The following is a 16,557-nucleotide window of genomic DNA, read 5'->3' on the forward strand; positions in this document are numbered from 1 at the left end:
CAGCAACCTTCAAAGGGCAGCTTCGAGGATCATCAGTGAAGGACAGAATGGACTTACTCAGTAGACAGAACAATTAAATGGGTTTCTTGATGCACAGGGAGGAGCATGTTAGCTGTACCCAATGCTAGCCGATATATCATGTCTTCATGCCTAAACATCTCTCCAGTTCCAGGCTAGTTTCTGGGTTTTTACAGTGATTTATCACAGACAATGTCTGACCTTTCTTTGCGCCAAATCTGAGGTGAAGCTCCACGGGTTTAATATCAGTCCCAAGGCATTTTCAAAGATGAACTGAGACTGTAGGTTGATTCCACATTTGAGATACAAGCTAAAATATCGCTACATGTTTAATGATTATGAACCGTGTTAGAATCTGAGTAAATGTGTGGTTCAACCCTTAGAAAAATGCATAAAAATCAGCATGCAATTCCAGAGGGGATTCTTGGACTCCTTGAAGCCCTGACATTAACTGAACATAATCACAGCTACAATTTTTGAGCATTTTCTGTATGCTGGACATTGTGCTAACACCTTAGAGATATCCTCATACCATCTGGCCTGGCCTCTTCAGCCCTGCTGGGAAAAATCATTGCACTAAAAAACGCCAGGCCACTCACTCTTGAGGAAGTCACATGCAATTGCTCTTGTGACAAGTTTCTCAAGTACAAATAAGTACCTGCAAGGTAGGAGTGGCTGCCATTGTAACTTTAATTTAGGGCTTCTATCTTAAATTACCGACTGTTTTCACTTCTCCCAGCATCTTAATATATATAACGTATTTCTCTTTATAGAAAGTCAAATAGGCCTGTTCACTGAATCTCACTAACAGCTGCTCTGGAGAAAGACTAGCTGAGTCTGTATTTCCCCACAAGGTTTCCCAAAATGACTTTGGCAGCTATCATGTAACTTAGGGTTTTTTTAACCCACGCCCCATATATTCCTTAAGCCATTTTTTTCCCAACAAGAAGTGCAAAAACTTCAGTTTATTTGTATAGTTTTAATCCTTAGAACTGTGAAAGAAGTCATTATTATCCCCCATTTGATGTAATGAGAAGCCAAGACCCAGAGAAGCTGAATAACTTGCTCTTGTCCACCCAGCTCATGAGTAGTAAAGCGAGATTTAAAACACAGTTCAGTCTGATTTTAAAGCCCAGGTTCTGAGTTGCTGTGCTCTATTGCCTTAAACTCCAGGATAAGAACCTCTGCTCAACAACACTGGTGTTATTAAAAAATTGATGAGATATTATCTATAACTAGAATAGAAGAAGGAGTAGGAAGGTGACCTTCATCATCATAAAGCAGCTAGGTTATTTAAGCTTAAGAAATAAGTTTAGACATTTCACTGCACAAATCCCATCCCATCTATTGCCAAGAGTACCTTCCACAAATCTCTACCCAGTCAGCCAGCACCATTTATTGGAAGACTCTGTGATTACCTATGGCCATACCCAATAGAAAGCACAAGCCTAAGGAGAATCTGAGTCCTGAAGTCTTAAATCTATATTTTTGTAAATATCCATGCTATTTTTTGGATAAATATGAATGATGAAAATACTTCCTCTTAGCAAACAGGACATAACGGGCTTCATGGAAACCTAGCGATCGAACCTTAAGGAGCACGTTTAGGATAAATTCAAGAATTGGCACGGAATACAAATGGGTTAAATGTGGAAAATAGTATAGGAGCAAGTGCCAAAGGCAGAGGAGAAGGGCTGGAGTGCATATGACAGAGAACCTAGAGAAAGCTCACACCTGCAGAAGCAGAAGAGGAGGAGTTATTAGGATGAAACTGAGGAACCAAAGCAAAATAAAGGGATTTGGAAAAGAATAAAGGAAGAGAGAGAAAGTAAAAAAAGAAAAAGCCCAGGGCCTCTTGATGTTCCATTCTCACTGGGCACATGTGGAAATGGAGAAGCAAGAGCAGGGCTTTGACGGAACATTTCCCTGCAAAGCGACTGTTCCCAGGGAGAAACAAGTAGCCGCTTGACCATTGAGGCAGGTGCAGGTAGGGAGTGAGCTCAAGGATGCTCCTCCTCAAATACCTGCTTGCAAAGTCGTGAATATTACTTTCTAATCCACATATGGATGCTGGACATGGAATTCTGGAAAGGACTCCACAACAAGGATTCAGAAAAAAACAGAAATAACCGTTTTTTTTTTTCTTTAGGTGATACTGGTACCCAAGTATTCTTTCCATTTTTTGTCTACTTTTACAAATTAAAACATTATGAAAAGACATATTGTGCAATATACATAAGTGCAATATACTTAGCATTTTAGTGAAAGCAGTTAAATTCAGGCAAGGCCCAGGGAGTGAAATGTGAAATCAAATTGCTGAGGGGGACAGGAATTGGATCATCTACTATGTGTTTTAAGAGCAAACAGGAGCTACCACTGGCAAAAGGCTCAACACAACATGGCTTCCAGTGCAAACTATACGGTGACCAGAGAGTGTTTCATATCAGGCTTCAATATACAGAATAATAGTTCAAGTTGGAAAAGGATTCAAGGGAGTAGAAGAGATGCTCACAGGGACAAAGTTAAATGAAGAAACCAAGGAAATGTGTACTTTTAGGAATTGGGGAAAAAAGAGCAGAACAAATACAGTAAGAGTGAGCTCCAAAGGTAAGGCAGAGTCATGGAATAAAGGAGGTAAATAGAAGGTGCAAACCAGGGCCATTGAAAGTACCAGAACCTAATGAGATAAGTAGCTTGTGCCAGAATGTAAATCAACATACTGTTTCCTTTCTTTGTTTCTTGGAGAAAATTTTGCTATTACTGCTACTACTACTATTTAAATAATAATAATATTAGGCAAAGAGCCAAACTAAACAGTGGGTTTGGCAATACAATTAATTTACTTTCTGTTGAAAGCTCCTTATCTCCTTGTGGACTGGTAACCAAATGAGCAGTTATGGGGACCAAATGTTGAATAGGACTAGTTCAAACTTCAAAAGAGAAGAGATTGTCAACAGAAGTCTGAAAGGGCCAGCAGAGTGCCAAGTTAAGGGCAAACAACATCAACACCCAGGACAGGAGCGAAGACATGGCTTCCACTGAATGTCACAAAGGAAGTAAAGGCATTAAGAGAAAGGGTCAGAGAAAGGACACTTAAGGAGAGACAGGAGAGGGACAACAGCTCTCTGTTCATGGAGGGAGCATGCAGAAGGAAGAGGAACAGAGGATGTCATTGCTGAGAGAGAGGGTAGGGTCCCTGGGCCTTCGGATACTGCCCCAAGTAGGTAGTACAGACTACAGAGTGGTTTCTCACCTTCAGAGTGAGCTGGAAAAGGATACTTGAGGACTAATGAAAAGGCTACCAAATATTTTTGGAGTAATCATTATTCTAAATACCAATTTTAAAATGGTTGGTTAATATAATTTATACTTAAAAAGCATACGAAAGACTTTTATCATTGATGAAGTACAGCTTTCATTAGTTAAGGAATACCTAACCATCTGAAAATGATTCTTGGTACACATAATGATAACTGATTATATTTATTTGCTAGGGCTGCCATAACAAAGTACTACACTCTTGGTGCCTTCACAATAGAAACTTATTGTCTCACAGCTCTAGAGGGTAGATCAACATGTTGGGAGGGTTGGTTTCTTCTGAGACCACTCTCCTTGTCTTGTAAATAACTGTCTTCTCCGTGTCGTCACATGATGTGTATCAATGTCCTAACCTCTTTTTTAATTTTTTTTAATGTTTATTTCTTTTTGAGAGAGGGAGAGAGAGAGAGAGAGAAAGTGGGGGGTGAGGGAGAGAGAGGGAGACACAGAATCCGAAGCAGGCTCCAGGCTCTGAGCAGTCAGCACAGAGCCAGATGCGGTGCTCAAACCCACCAACCGTGAGATCATGACCTGAGCCGAAGATGGATGCCTAATCGACTGAGCCACCCAGGTGCCCCAACCTTCTCTTCTTATAAGGAGAACAGTCACATCAGATTAGGGCTCATCAAATAATCTCATTTTAATTTAATGACTGCTGTAAAGACCTTTCCCCAAGTACAGTCCTTTTCTGAGTACTGGGTATTAGGGCTTCAATATATGAATTTGGGGATCACAGCCCATAACACTGATAAAGCTCCAACCCATAGTGAAACACCGTGAGCACACTGTGTCATGTGCAACCATGCTCCCTACATAGAGATTAACATAGCACATTCCAGACAGAGTTGGGGAAAGAGAGAAGGGATTCATATTGGTTGGGTGGATGGTTTTGAAACACTTCCCCATTCTCTTACAAACTGTCCTTGGATCAACTGTCAATTTCACCTTTTCAACATTTCGTGTTGAAAATAAGTTTAGAATAGAGATCCACATATCCAAAGAGGAAAGTGGAATGGGGTGATGAGCAGGGGTCTAGGGTTATAAATGGCATCGCTCAGGTCAAAACATCTGACACGGAATCAGATGGTACATTTCAGGGATTTGGGTTCTTGCTGCCTTTCTTAATCCATGACAAAGTACTCTTTCAACATATGGCAATATCCCCTTCAAACAATCCAAGATGCATTTTGGGAAATTCAGAACTTGCAGTCTATAATTTAGACCTCTAGGCCATCAAAATCCAATGTGTTTGGGTTCGGTGAACCCAGATATTTGAAGGTTTTAGTGTCTTCCCTGTCTTCCTTTGGACTAGCATGCTCATCTTCTGGAGTCAATCCGATCATGTTGTGGCTTTCCCCCTACCTTTGGGATATTTCCTCCCCACTCAATTAGTTCTCTTCTATGGGCAAAAATCAAGGTATCTAGGTATCTAGATATCCCAGCCATTGAAAGATGCCATTTCATTTGTAATAAGTAGGAGCAAGAACTTAAAGTGATCAGCTTGAATGAGAGCCATCAGAATTGGAATACTTCTGCAAGGCTGGTGTGCCGGATTTTATTTTACTCCATTCCCTTTAGAGAGAACATCCCAACCTGCTCTGGTTCTTTGCTCATTAACAGCATAAATCATGCAAAATGTTAAAAGTCACTGTTGCAATGGTATTTGATAGAGAATTTAAATTAGACCACAGAGAAAAATGATGGTACAGCTCTGAGGCTGTATGATTCATTTCTTCGTACCAAACCAGAAGTTGAAAATGCAATGCAATTTTATAATGAACAGAAGTATTGCCTCTGGCCCTCATACAACTCCAAAAATAGTTAGAACAAGGCTGACCAAAAATCAGAAGGTCTTATATATATGTATGTATGTATGCATATATAAATACACACACACGGACACACACACACGAAGACATATATATATATATATATATATATATATATATATATATATATATCCCTCTCTCCTTCCCTCTCTTCTCATCTTTGAATATCATTTTTTCCGCTTCTCCCTTTCTTTCTTTCTTTGTGTCTCTATTACTCTGTCTTGTTTCTCTATCTATGCCTCCTTCTCCATGTCTCTCTTTGTCTCTGTCTCCAACCTATTCATTCTCTTACTCTCTTGCTGTCTCTCAGCCTGTATGCCTCTGTGTCTCTGTCTTTCTTTATTCCTGCCTGTCCTGTTTTCTTAGCCAAGTATCTAAGTCTCTTTTACTATGTGAATCTTGCTCTGTTCCCATAAATGATTCTCTCTCTCCCTCTCTCTCTCTCTCTCTCTCTCTCTCTGTCATGTTTAGAGAAATTCCATTTTGATATATTCCTTTTCTATAGAGAAGCTATTTCTCGTGATGCTTGCAACCCCCCCCCCCACCCTCCCCCCTTGTGGAGACAAAGATGAGAGCTCTTCTGCTCTCGCCAAAGCTGTGCATGTATTTCATGGACCATCCAGCAGAGGAAGTGCCAACCAGTACTTTCTATACCTCTCCACCCTGGAAGCTAAATGCATGCCCTTCTTTGAGACTCAGCTTAGCTCAATGTGAAACCTGCCAGGAGGGTCTCAAGTCTTCACCATAGCCCGTTTGCCCAGAGCTGTACTGTGGAAGCCGTCCCCTGGCTTTGCTATTTTTGCCATTCTAAGCGACTTCTGGGTTATTTAACATAAAGCCCCACATGGTATTTCAGTTTTATGCTTCAGTTCTAAACCTCAGGATAGAACTCTAAAGGATGAATAGCTTGTCGGGTTTCAAGAAGAGAGATTATGAAAAGAATGTAGATTTACACTTTTGAATAGTGTAAGGGGCTTGCCATGAGAGAGAAGCAAGTAGGGGCCAGAAAAGCAAGGAAGAATCAATCGCTTTAGGCAGGTGTGCGCATTAGTTCAGAAAAGGTGTATTTTGTACTTTTTGTACCGCTAATTCCACACTTGTTGGTAAAACTAAAACAGCACTGTTATCACGTTACTGTATAATTATTATTGTTTCCTAAGAAGTTACTATGTAGTTACTACATTATTACGGAAAAATAAAACATGTTATTTCATGGTAACCATGCAATTAGCTCATGTCACTACCAAATGTACACTTGCTGAACCAACAAAGAAGTAAAATGTTCCATTTATTTCCTCCGTGCTCATGAGTCATAATATTGTCCCTCTTTTAGAAATGACATAATGAATCAATGTACTAACATCAGAATATGCAGATTATGCTTTTTTCCTCGTCATTTTTTTTTCCTCTGGTGAGCAAATGAATACCTTGGAAACTGCAGATGTAAAATAGCACACCAGATAGGCAGGCCAGCAAATGTATTCTATCAAGCAAATCTACTGCATTTAATGAGTGAGGAACAATGAGTCCTTGTTGGCTGTGGTTGGAAGGGGGTACCTTGGCAAGCCAAGAGCCTTGGTGGCTAAAAGGAATGAGAGGAGAATTAAATGCATTTCATTCTGTGTTGCTTGCAGGCTGAAAGCATAGCGAACAAAAACTGGTACCATGTATGTGTACATTCACAGAAGAATTTCAGTGTCTGCTGCACATACTGAGAAGGAAAAATCCAGCGTCTCAATATTTAAATCAGTTCTATATAAAGCAGACCACTTGGTAAAAGTTTGAATTCACTATCAGAAGTTGGTTCTTGTAGTACAAAAGAGAGTTAGTTTTTGAAAAAAAAAAAGAAAAAAAAGGAGTACACAGTATTCTTTGTCAATGCCAGCATGTCTTTCTACTTAAAGCCCTGTATACAATCATCTTTCTATGAAGCTAATTGCAAGCTGCTTAAAATAATGAGAACCGGTCTGTTTATCGTAACTAATTGATTTCCAATACTTCAAAATTAATTGGGCAGAACAGGTCATCCCAAGCTTTCTTTGAGGCATGTTTTAATAGGCTCTGAATTTAAGGAATTAATGGATAGATTAGTATAATTTATTTTCACATTTGTTATTTTTCTAGAAACAGCTTTAAAATTCTCCTGGGAAGACACCCTATTCTTGCTCCCTTTCTCAACCCTTTCCCTGTTTCTGCACAACACTGAACTCACCTCGCCTTTATTTCTAGCCAGAAAATGCCTCAGCTCCTTAATTGTTTTGAATTTAAATTCTAATGATGAGAATTAGGAGTCCCAGAGATCATCTGAACTCACTAAAGTCTTCGAATTATACGAGACACCCTCTGTGATTAACAAAAACATACCCAGGGAGAAAACTGCCTTTGTCCTTTTCACATACCAGTACTTATATTTATATGTAGATTCCATAATTCATAGCTCACGCGTCATTTCTGGAGAACGTAGGTTGAATTCAACACCAGTTTCCAGTCTTCCTATTAGCACATACTTTTAAAGACTGTTCAAAAGTTGGAAGGCAAGTAAGACTTCCATCAATAAGGAAGTTACTTAAATTCCTGGTGATCTGATTCTATGACTGTCAGTCATGAAAATATGTATGCAGCCTTTTATTTTTATTATTTGGTTTCTAGATAACGGGTCTCACCATGCTGTTCAGGCTAGAGTGCAGTGGCTGTTCGCAGGCACGAACCCACTGCTGATCTGCACAGGAGTTTTGACCTGTTCCGTTTCCAACCTGGGTCAGTTCACCCCCTTCTCAGACAACCTTGTGGCGCCCCCACTCCCTGGAGGTCACCATACTGACACGGAACTTAGTGTGGACACCTGATCAGTGCAGCTCACTGCAGTCCGGAACTCCTGAGTAGCTGGGACTACAAGCCCTTGTCACCTTTATGTATCCTTTTACAGGCAAGACAATCAAGCACCTGTGATCTTCTTTATTCCAGAAATGTCACAGAGATTGAGATTCCTTAAAGGCAAGGCAGATAGAACCAAACCCAAGTTTACATGTGATGAAAACAGGCTACTGTGCCTTTCTCATCTATCCCCTCCCCCACCCTTTGCTGGCCCCAAACTTTCAGGCTTTTACCACAGACAAAACATAACCATTCAGTTGAGCATCACCCCCAAAGTCTTTGTTTGCTGTTAAATATTAAGAAGTGTCATTTTTTCAAAATGAGAAGCATGGTATGGTAGGCAGGATTCTAAAATAGCCTGTAAGGGTTTGCACCTCCCTGGTGTACCTACCCTGTGTGTCCCTAAGACTGTGAGTGGGATGGATTTTACCCCACAATTAGTTATGTTAAAATAAGAGGGATATTCAGGAGGCCTGACCCAATCACACGGGCCCTTTATAAGAGAAGACTCTTCTCTAGCTGGTTACAGGGAAGGAGGTCAGGGAGATGTGCTTGCACTGGCCTAGAAGAAAGCCAACATCCATGTGTAAATGGTACCCATGGGGACCACATGGGAAAGCACTACACACGGTCTCTGGCAGCTGAGAGTTGTCCCCAGCCAACAACCAGAAGAAAAATGGGTACATAGAGTCCCACAGCTACAAGGAAATGAATTCTGCCTATAAATAGGGAATTTGGAAGAAGACTCCAAGTGCAGATGAAAACTACGACCTGGCCGATACCTTAATTGTAGCCTGGTGAGATGCTGAGCAGGGAATCCAGTCATACCATGACAGGTACTTGACCTACAAAAAATGTGACACAACAAATCACTGTTGTTTCAAGCCACTAACTGTGCATTAATTTGTTATGCAGCACTAGAAAAATAATACAACTGGAAAGAGAGTGTGTGGGCCTTGAATCTATAAGACTTTTTCACTCTTGTACTTTTCAGCCCAGACATTTTGGAGATACGCTGTTGAAGCTTTGGCACCATATTAGTTTTTCTCTGGCAAAGCTTTAGATGCAGGAATCAACATTAACTGGACATACCTAGTATTTAAAGACTCTGTGGCAAAGAAAGATTTTTTTAAGAGAATCAGAGTTTCCCCCAGAGTGCCCATATGTTCTGTCCACCTAAGTTCTTCCATGAAAGGATGCTGTTTCCACTCAAATCATCAAGTTTCCTATTTAGAAAGGTCCGATTTCTTATTTAGAAAGGCACTTCAAGGATCCTATTGCCATGCTCCCATTTTGTTGGAAGTCCAGTAGACTGAGGGTGTAAATGATTGCATTCTCTGGAATGGTATAATTCACAGATAATGGGAGGGAGAGGAAAAAAATGCTTTGCATCAGCCCACATCACATTTATGAAAGTCACAAAAAGGATAAGGTTTCAACTCACACAGTTGATGCTGCTTTGTTAAAAGGAATATCCCCATCAGATTCCCACATAGAGACCCCAGGAGGAAGCCTGACATTGTCAAACACGCAAAGGCGTGTGACACCGTGTTTTCATTTAATGAGAGTTACTGCAGATAAAGGCAGTACAGCCATCTTTGTGAAGCTGAACCCATGGATAGACTGTCATTTAAAAGTACAATTAAATTGCCTTAAAGGTAAGCCATATTACTGAATGTGAAGCATCTCAAATAGAGCTGTCAGCTAAGTGTTTATGTACGTTCAGCCCAGAAGGCTGCCTGTCATTTGTCATCAGGACATGCTTCATTGAAGAATTTGGGGATGGGGGGAAGCTTGTTGCTTTACTCTGGTCTATTTGTTTTTCACAGAGCTAAATATCTGATCCTTTCATAAATAATAATGTGTGTTGTGGTTTTTTTGTATAGTAAAAGCATCTGCTTTTTAATAACACCTTTATTGAATGTAGTTAAAACATCACAAAATTCACCCCTTTAAAGTGTAAAATTCAGTGGTGTTTAGTATATCCACAGAGTTCTGCAAGCATCACTACTGTTTAATTTTAGAGCATTTTCATCACCCCATAAAGAACCCCTGTACCCATTAGTAGCAACTCCCATTTCCTCCTCCCAGCCCCTGGCAACCTCTAATCTACTTTCTGTCCTAAAGGATTTGCCTATTCTGCACATTTCATATAAATAAAACCATAAAATATGCGGTCTTTTGTGTCTGATTTCTTTATAATATTTTCAAGTTTCATCTATGCCATAGCATAAATCAGTACCTCACTTCCTCTTAAGACCATGTAATGTCCCATTGTATGGATAAACCACCGTTTATCTGTTCAACAGTTGATGGACATTTGGGCTGTTTCCACTGTTTTGGTTATGCTAAATAATGCTGCTAGAAATACTCATGCACAAGCTTTTGTGTGGATCTGTTTTCACTTCTCTTGGGAATGGAATTGTTGGATCATATGGTAATTCCCACGTTTCACGTTTTGAGGAACTGCAGAACTGTTTTCCAAAGGAGTTGCACCATTTAAAAATCTGATCAACAATGTATAAGGTTTCCAATTTCTCCATCTACTTGCTAACATTTGTTATCTTATTTCTAGACTTCTTAGAGGGTATGAGGTATTATCTCATTATTGTTTTAATTCCTATTTCCCTAATGACTAATGAGATTGAGCATCTTTGTATGTGCTTACTGATTGTTTTTCTTCTTTGGATAAAAGTCTACCCCAATACTTTGCCCATTTTTTTTTTTTAATTTTTTTTTCAACGTTTTTTATTTATTTTTTTTGGGACAGAGAGAGACAGAGCATGAACGGGGGAGGGACAGAGTCTAGAGAGGGAGACACAGAATCGGAAACAGGCTCCAGGCTCCGAGCCATCAGCCCAGAGCCTGACGCGGGGCTCGAACTCACAGACCGCGAGATCGTGACCTGGCTGAAGTCGGACGCTTAACCGACTGCGCCACCCAGGCGCCCCAACTTTGCCCATTTTTAAATTGGGTTATTTGTCTTTGTTGTTGAGTTGAGTGAGTTCTTATATGATAGAAGTCCTTTATCAGATACAACTGTTTGATTTGATTTGATTTGATTTACAACTGTTTTCTCCCATTTTATGGGTTGCCTTTTTATTCTCTTGATGCACAAGAGTTTTTGATTTTGATGATGTACAACTTGTTTCTTTGCTGCCCGTGCTTTTGATGTCACATGTAAGATACCACTAACTATTCCAAGGTAATAAAGATTTCTGCCTATGTTTTTTTTTCTAACAACTTTATAGCTTTGCTTTTATATTTAAGTCTATGATCCTTTTGAGTTAATTTTTACATATGATATGAAGCAGGGGTCCAATTTCAGTCTTTTACATGCGGATATCCACTTTTCCCAGCACCACTTGAAAAGACTATCCTTTACCATTGAATTGTCTTGGCACCCTTATCAAAAATCAGTTGAGCATAAATTTATGGGCTTATTTCTGGACTCTCGATTCTATCCCTTTGATGAATATGTATATCCTTATGCCAGTACCACACTGTCTTGATTGTAGTAAGTTTTGAATAGGGAAATGTGAGTCCTCTAAGTTTGTTCTTTTTCAAGATTGTTTTGGCTATTCTAGGTCCCTTACATTTCCATATGAATTTTGGGATCAACTTGTCAATTTTTGCAAAAACTGAAGCTGAGATTTAGATAAAGGTTGCATTAATTTGGGGAGTAATGTCATCTTAACAGTATAAGTTCTCTGATGCATGGATATGAGAAGTCTTTCCATTTATTATGTCTCATTTAATTTCTTTCAGTGATGTTTTCCAGCTTTCAGTGTATAAGTCTTGCACTTATTCATTAAGCTTATTCCTAAATATTGTATTCTTTTATTGTTATTATAAATGGAATTGTTTTATTAATTTTATTTTCTAAATGTTCATTGCTAGTAATTACAGTGTGTTTTTAGGATAATATAACTGGTGAATTCTAGAACACTACAGCCAGGTCAAAAACATTCTTCACAGCTATATAAGAGGTTGTGTTACACTTGCAAGAAATTTTGTGTCTTTCTATCTCTATTTCTCATATAAAATTCCCCCTGATTATTAACTAATAGGGATAGTTCCTATATAAAAATATAGCTATAGTATAGAAGCAATATACTCATTACACTATCTTATTCACTCAGGTGAAAACATTTACTGAAAAATTGCTTGAGACACATCAGTGAACAAACAAACCAGGCAAAGTCCATGCCTTCTTGGAGTTCACCATTTTTATGTCCAGAAGTGGTCCAAAACTTGAAGAAGAAGAAAAATAATTATTAAGGATTTTATTTTATCCTGGAGGAAATTTTAATCTGATTAAGACAATGAACAAAATAATAGATTGATGTGCTATGAACACAGTTGTATATACACATGTGCTGTTTGTTTATTAACTCATTTAATCATACTCACTAAAGAATTACAGCAATATGGGTGTCTTGGTGGCTCAATGGTTGAGGATATGACTCTTGATTTTGGCCTCAGATCAAGCCCCATGTTGGGCTCCACACTGACAGTGGAGCCTGCTTGGGATTCTCTCTCTCCCTCCCTTTGCCCTTCTGCCCATCCCTTCTAAAATATATATATATATATATATATATATATATATATATATATATGATTTGGATAAGTATTGCAAAGTGGGGCTACATTATTAAGGGAAATTTTGGGAATAGGGAATATGTTCATTAGCTTGATTGTAGTGACAGTTTTATGAATGTATTAATATGTTAAAACTTATCAAATTAACACATGTTCAGTTCATAGTATGTCAATTATGACCTAATACAGCTATTAAACATAATGAAATTTTGTGTATTCACACAATAGAGCATTAAACAGAAATGAAAATAAACAACTATAACTCTATGTGGCAACATAGATAATTCTTAAAGCATTAAGCAAAAAGAAGCCAAGCAATAAAAAATACATAGTCTGATTCTATTTAATATGAAGCTTAAGAACAGGCAAAACTAATCCACAGCACTAAAAGTTGAAACAGTGGCAAATGCTGGGAGGAAAGGAAGAGGTAGAGATCGGGAAGGAGCATTCGGGGAGCCTCCCAGAAGATAAAAATGTTCTATTTCTTGGAGGCAGTGGCATTTACAGAAGCATTTAATTTGTAATAATTCATTGAGTTGGATTTTTATGTTGGCTTCACATACTTTAAGCATTATACTTAATTAAAAGTTTTGAAAAACATACAACACAAAAACATATAACCAAAAGCTATGGATGAGATTTGTTGAGACTATTTCAATAGAGTGACATGAATGCAATTCATATAATGAAGAGTGAAGCAATAGTCTATTGTAAACAGCGAATAGCAAATATAAGTAACCTTTTACAGAAGTTCCTGAAAAAAAGAGTAAAACATGGGATAGGAGTCAAGGACACAATAGAACTTTTTGAAAAAGCACTGGAGATACCAAGACTGCATGAAACAGTGGTTTAGAGCATGTACTGTAAGAATCAGACATTCTTCATTTCAAATCCTGGCTCTCTGTCTTACCAGCTAAGATTTGGGGAACTTATTTAACTCATTTTTCCTCAAATACAGGATGGGTATAATAACTTAATTCTCAAAACAGTTGTGAGGCTTAAATGAGACAGTATATATGGCTCAGCCTGAAACACAACATCTACTAAGCTCTTTAAAAATATCAGCAATTGATAATGATGAAAATTATTTGTAGTTAGAGAAAAAAATACCACTGAAAGGGATTATGGGAGCTTTGTAGAATTCAGGTTTGGTCCCCACCAGAAGGCTGCTACTGGGACACAGAAAAGCCAGCACAGAAACTGTCATTCATGAAGGTCTGGGATGACAAAAAAGAAGATTTCACTGGGTTTTACGTGTGGCTAGTTTCTCCTTCAAAAATGCTAAGGGGCAGGAAGTCAAAGCGCTAAACTGAAAATCTCTGGAGGGTAGATCTAAATATTCCTATTCTTCCCCATCCTCAAAGGTCTAAGAGACAAAACCCCATCAGGCTCTCTGCTGAAGGCTCTGGACATATGCACTGGGAATATGGGGTTGAGTCTTACCACAACTGCATTTCCTTCCAGATCCAGCTTAATCCCTCACTGAATTAAGGTGATCAGCTTGCAATCTGTCTAATGGAGGAAAAGTGAATCTTCTCTGGTGAAAGAAAACTTTATATGGATTCTCTGTTCTTTCATAGACAATGTGTAACATGTAACAAAAATGTTACTAGACATACAAAAATGCATGACTATAGGATTAATAAACAAGAAAAAAATGGAATAGAAGCAGACCAAAAGATAATCCAAGTAAACTGTAAACTAGAACAAACTAATCCAGATTAGTAGATAAGGATTTTAACGTAGCTATGACTAACACTTTCAAAATAATGGAAAAAAAAATGGAAAAATAAATGAAGAGGTACAAATAATGAAGCTAATGAGAGAAAGTTAAAGATAAATTTTAAATGTATGAAAAAACAAGCAAAATGGAGGATAAATTGGGAGGTTCAACTCTACAACTAATAGAAATTCTAGCAAGACAATGTAAAGAAGTTATATTTGAAGCTAAAAACTGAGAATTTTCCAATTTGAGGCTTTCAGGTCAGTAGTCCACTCAGAGAATCAAGAAAAATGAATAAATAAAATTGTACATCTAGATATATTGTATCATCAATGTGGCGCATCAAAAGACAATCTTGAAAGCTACTTGAAAAAAGGTACATTTCCTATGAAGGATTGATAAACTAACAGCAATCTAATAGCAGTCATAGATGTCTGCAATCAATAGAGTAAGTGCTTCCAAGTGCAGAGGGGGAAAAAATGATAGCTTAGAATTTTATACCAAAGTACACTTGTATTCATGAATGGAGTACAGTAAAGGAATTTTAAGATACACAGAGACAAAGAAATACCAAGCATAAACACAAATAAAAATATGTTGTTTTCATAGATACTTACAATATTGAAAACAATTACCATTTACTAGGTCACAAAGGAAGTTTGAATAAATTTCATAGAATGGATGTCATAGAAAAAAACATGTTCATCAATCATAAGGCAATTTAAATAAGAATAAATAACACATAGTTGAAAATACCCTCTACATTTTAGAAACAAAATGAATTCCTAAATCACATATAATTTTAACGAGAAAACTACAGCAAAAATTCCTAAATGTTTGTAGAGCTTGCAGGATGCATCTGAAGCACAGCTAAGATGGAAAGGCCTGATGAATGAAAACATTTATTGAAAAAATTAGAGTTACAGTGAATGAATTGATTGCCCAACTCAGTAGGTTAGAAATTTGACTGAAAAATTCAACCCAATAATATTGAAATAATGAAAAAACTGAAATTAGAGCAGAGATTAGTAAAAACAGAAAGTAAAAAACAAATAACTCATATACCAAAAGCTACTCCTTTGAAAAACATTTTAAACACAAAAAGCATAGACGTTCAGACACTAGTCTGATAAATTCAACTAAATGAATTTTAAATTTCTCTGTTCCATAATAGTACCATAAACAAGTACCATTAACTGAAACAAAATATTTTCAAGGTATAGAACTAATTATATATATGATTATAAATTACAAATGAACAACAGACACAATGGAAAAGAATATGAAAAGATATTTAATCTCACAAGTAATCTGGGAAATACAAATTGAAATAATTAAGAGCTACTGTTTCATTTATCAAAATAGCAAAAAAAACCTTAAATCTAATAAAACCATGGAGGCAGCAATCTTTATTCCTTCCTTGCTACATCTTCAGCACCTAGAACAGTGCCTAGCTCACAAGAGTCACTCAATAAATATTCCTTAAATGATTCAATAAATATTCAATATTGGTAAGCACGGAGGAAACAAATTTCTCTTTTACAAAAGTGGCCTACATGGGTGTCTGGGTGGCTCAGTGGGTTAAGCAACTGATTTCAGTTCAGATCATGATCTCGTGGTCCATGAGTTTAAGACCTGCGTCAGGCTCCATGCTGACAGCTCAGAGCCTGGAACCTGCTTCAGACTCTGTGTCTCCCTCTTTCTCTGTCCTTCTCCTGCTTGCTCTCTCTCTCTCTCTCTCTCTCAAAACAAACAAACAAACAAACAAAAATGGCCTACAAACTAATGCAATTACACCATTGAATGATGAAGCTGGAAGGTGTGTGTGCCACTCAACCTACCTCATCCACTTCTAGTTACACGCCCTGGAGGTATTCTTACACAAATGCTGAAGAATATAGTCACTGCAACATTGTTTCTAATGAATATTTGAAATAAAAACTCTTGATTCCCTGGGGGCCTGGTTGGCTCAGTTGGTAGAGCATATGACTTTTGATCTCAGGGTTGTAAATTTGAGCCTCACATTGGGCTCAAACTTTTAAAGATTACTAAAAGATTACTAAAAAAACTTTTAAAATATTAAAATTAAAAAAAAACACCTCCTACTTCCCTTCAAAAAGGAATTGCTTAAACATTTAAAGAACATGAGGCACCCAGGTGGCTCAGTTGGTTAAGCATTCATTCAACTCTTGC

The 16,557-nt window shown here is 37.9% G+C and overlaps 1 long non-coding RNA gene across 1 annotated transcript in view; it reads right to left on the reverse strand.

The window, feature by feature from the left end:
* Positions 1-16,557, reverse strand: part of LOC125934844 (uncharacterized) — a 136,919-nt gene that overhangs the window by 111,119 nt on the left and 9,243 nt on the right. Inside the window, exon 3 of the long non-coding RNA XR_007461561.1 lies at positions 8,822-8,884. This is a non-coding gene — a long non-coding RNA (uncharacterized LOC125934844). The remainder of the gene's footprint in view (positions 1-8,821; positions 8,885-16,557) is intronic.

Source organism: Panthera uncia, chromosome D4 (genome assembly GCF_023721935.1).
Source record: "Panthera uncia isolate 11264 chromosome D4, Puncia_PCG_1.0, whole genome shotgun sequence".
NCBI lineage: Eukaryota > Metazoa > Chordata > Mammalia > Carnivora > Felidae > Panthera > Panthera uncia.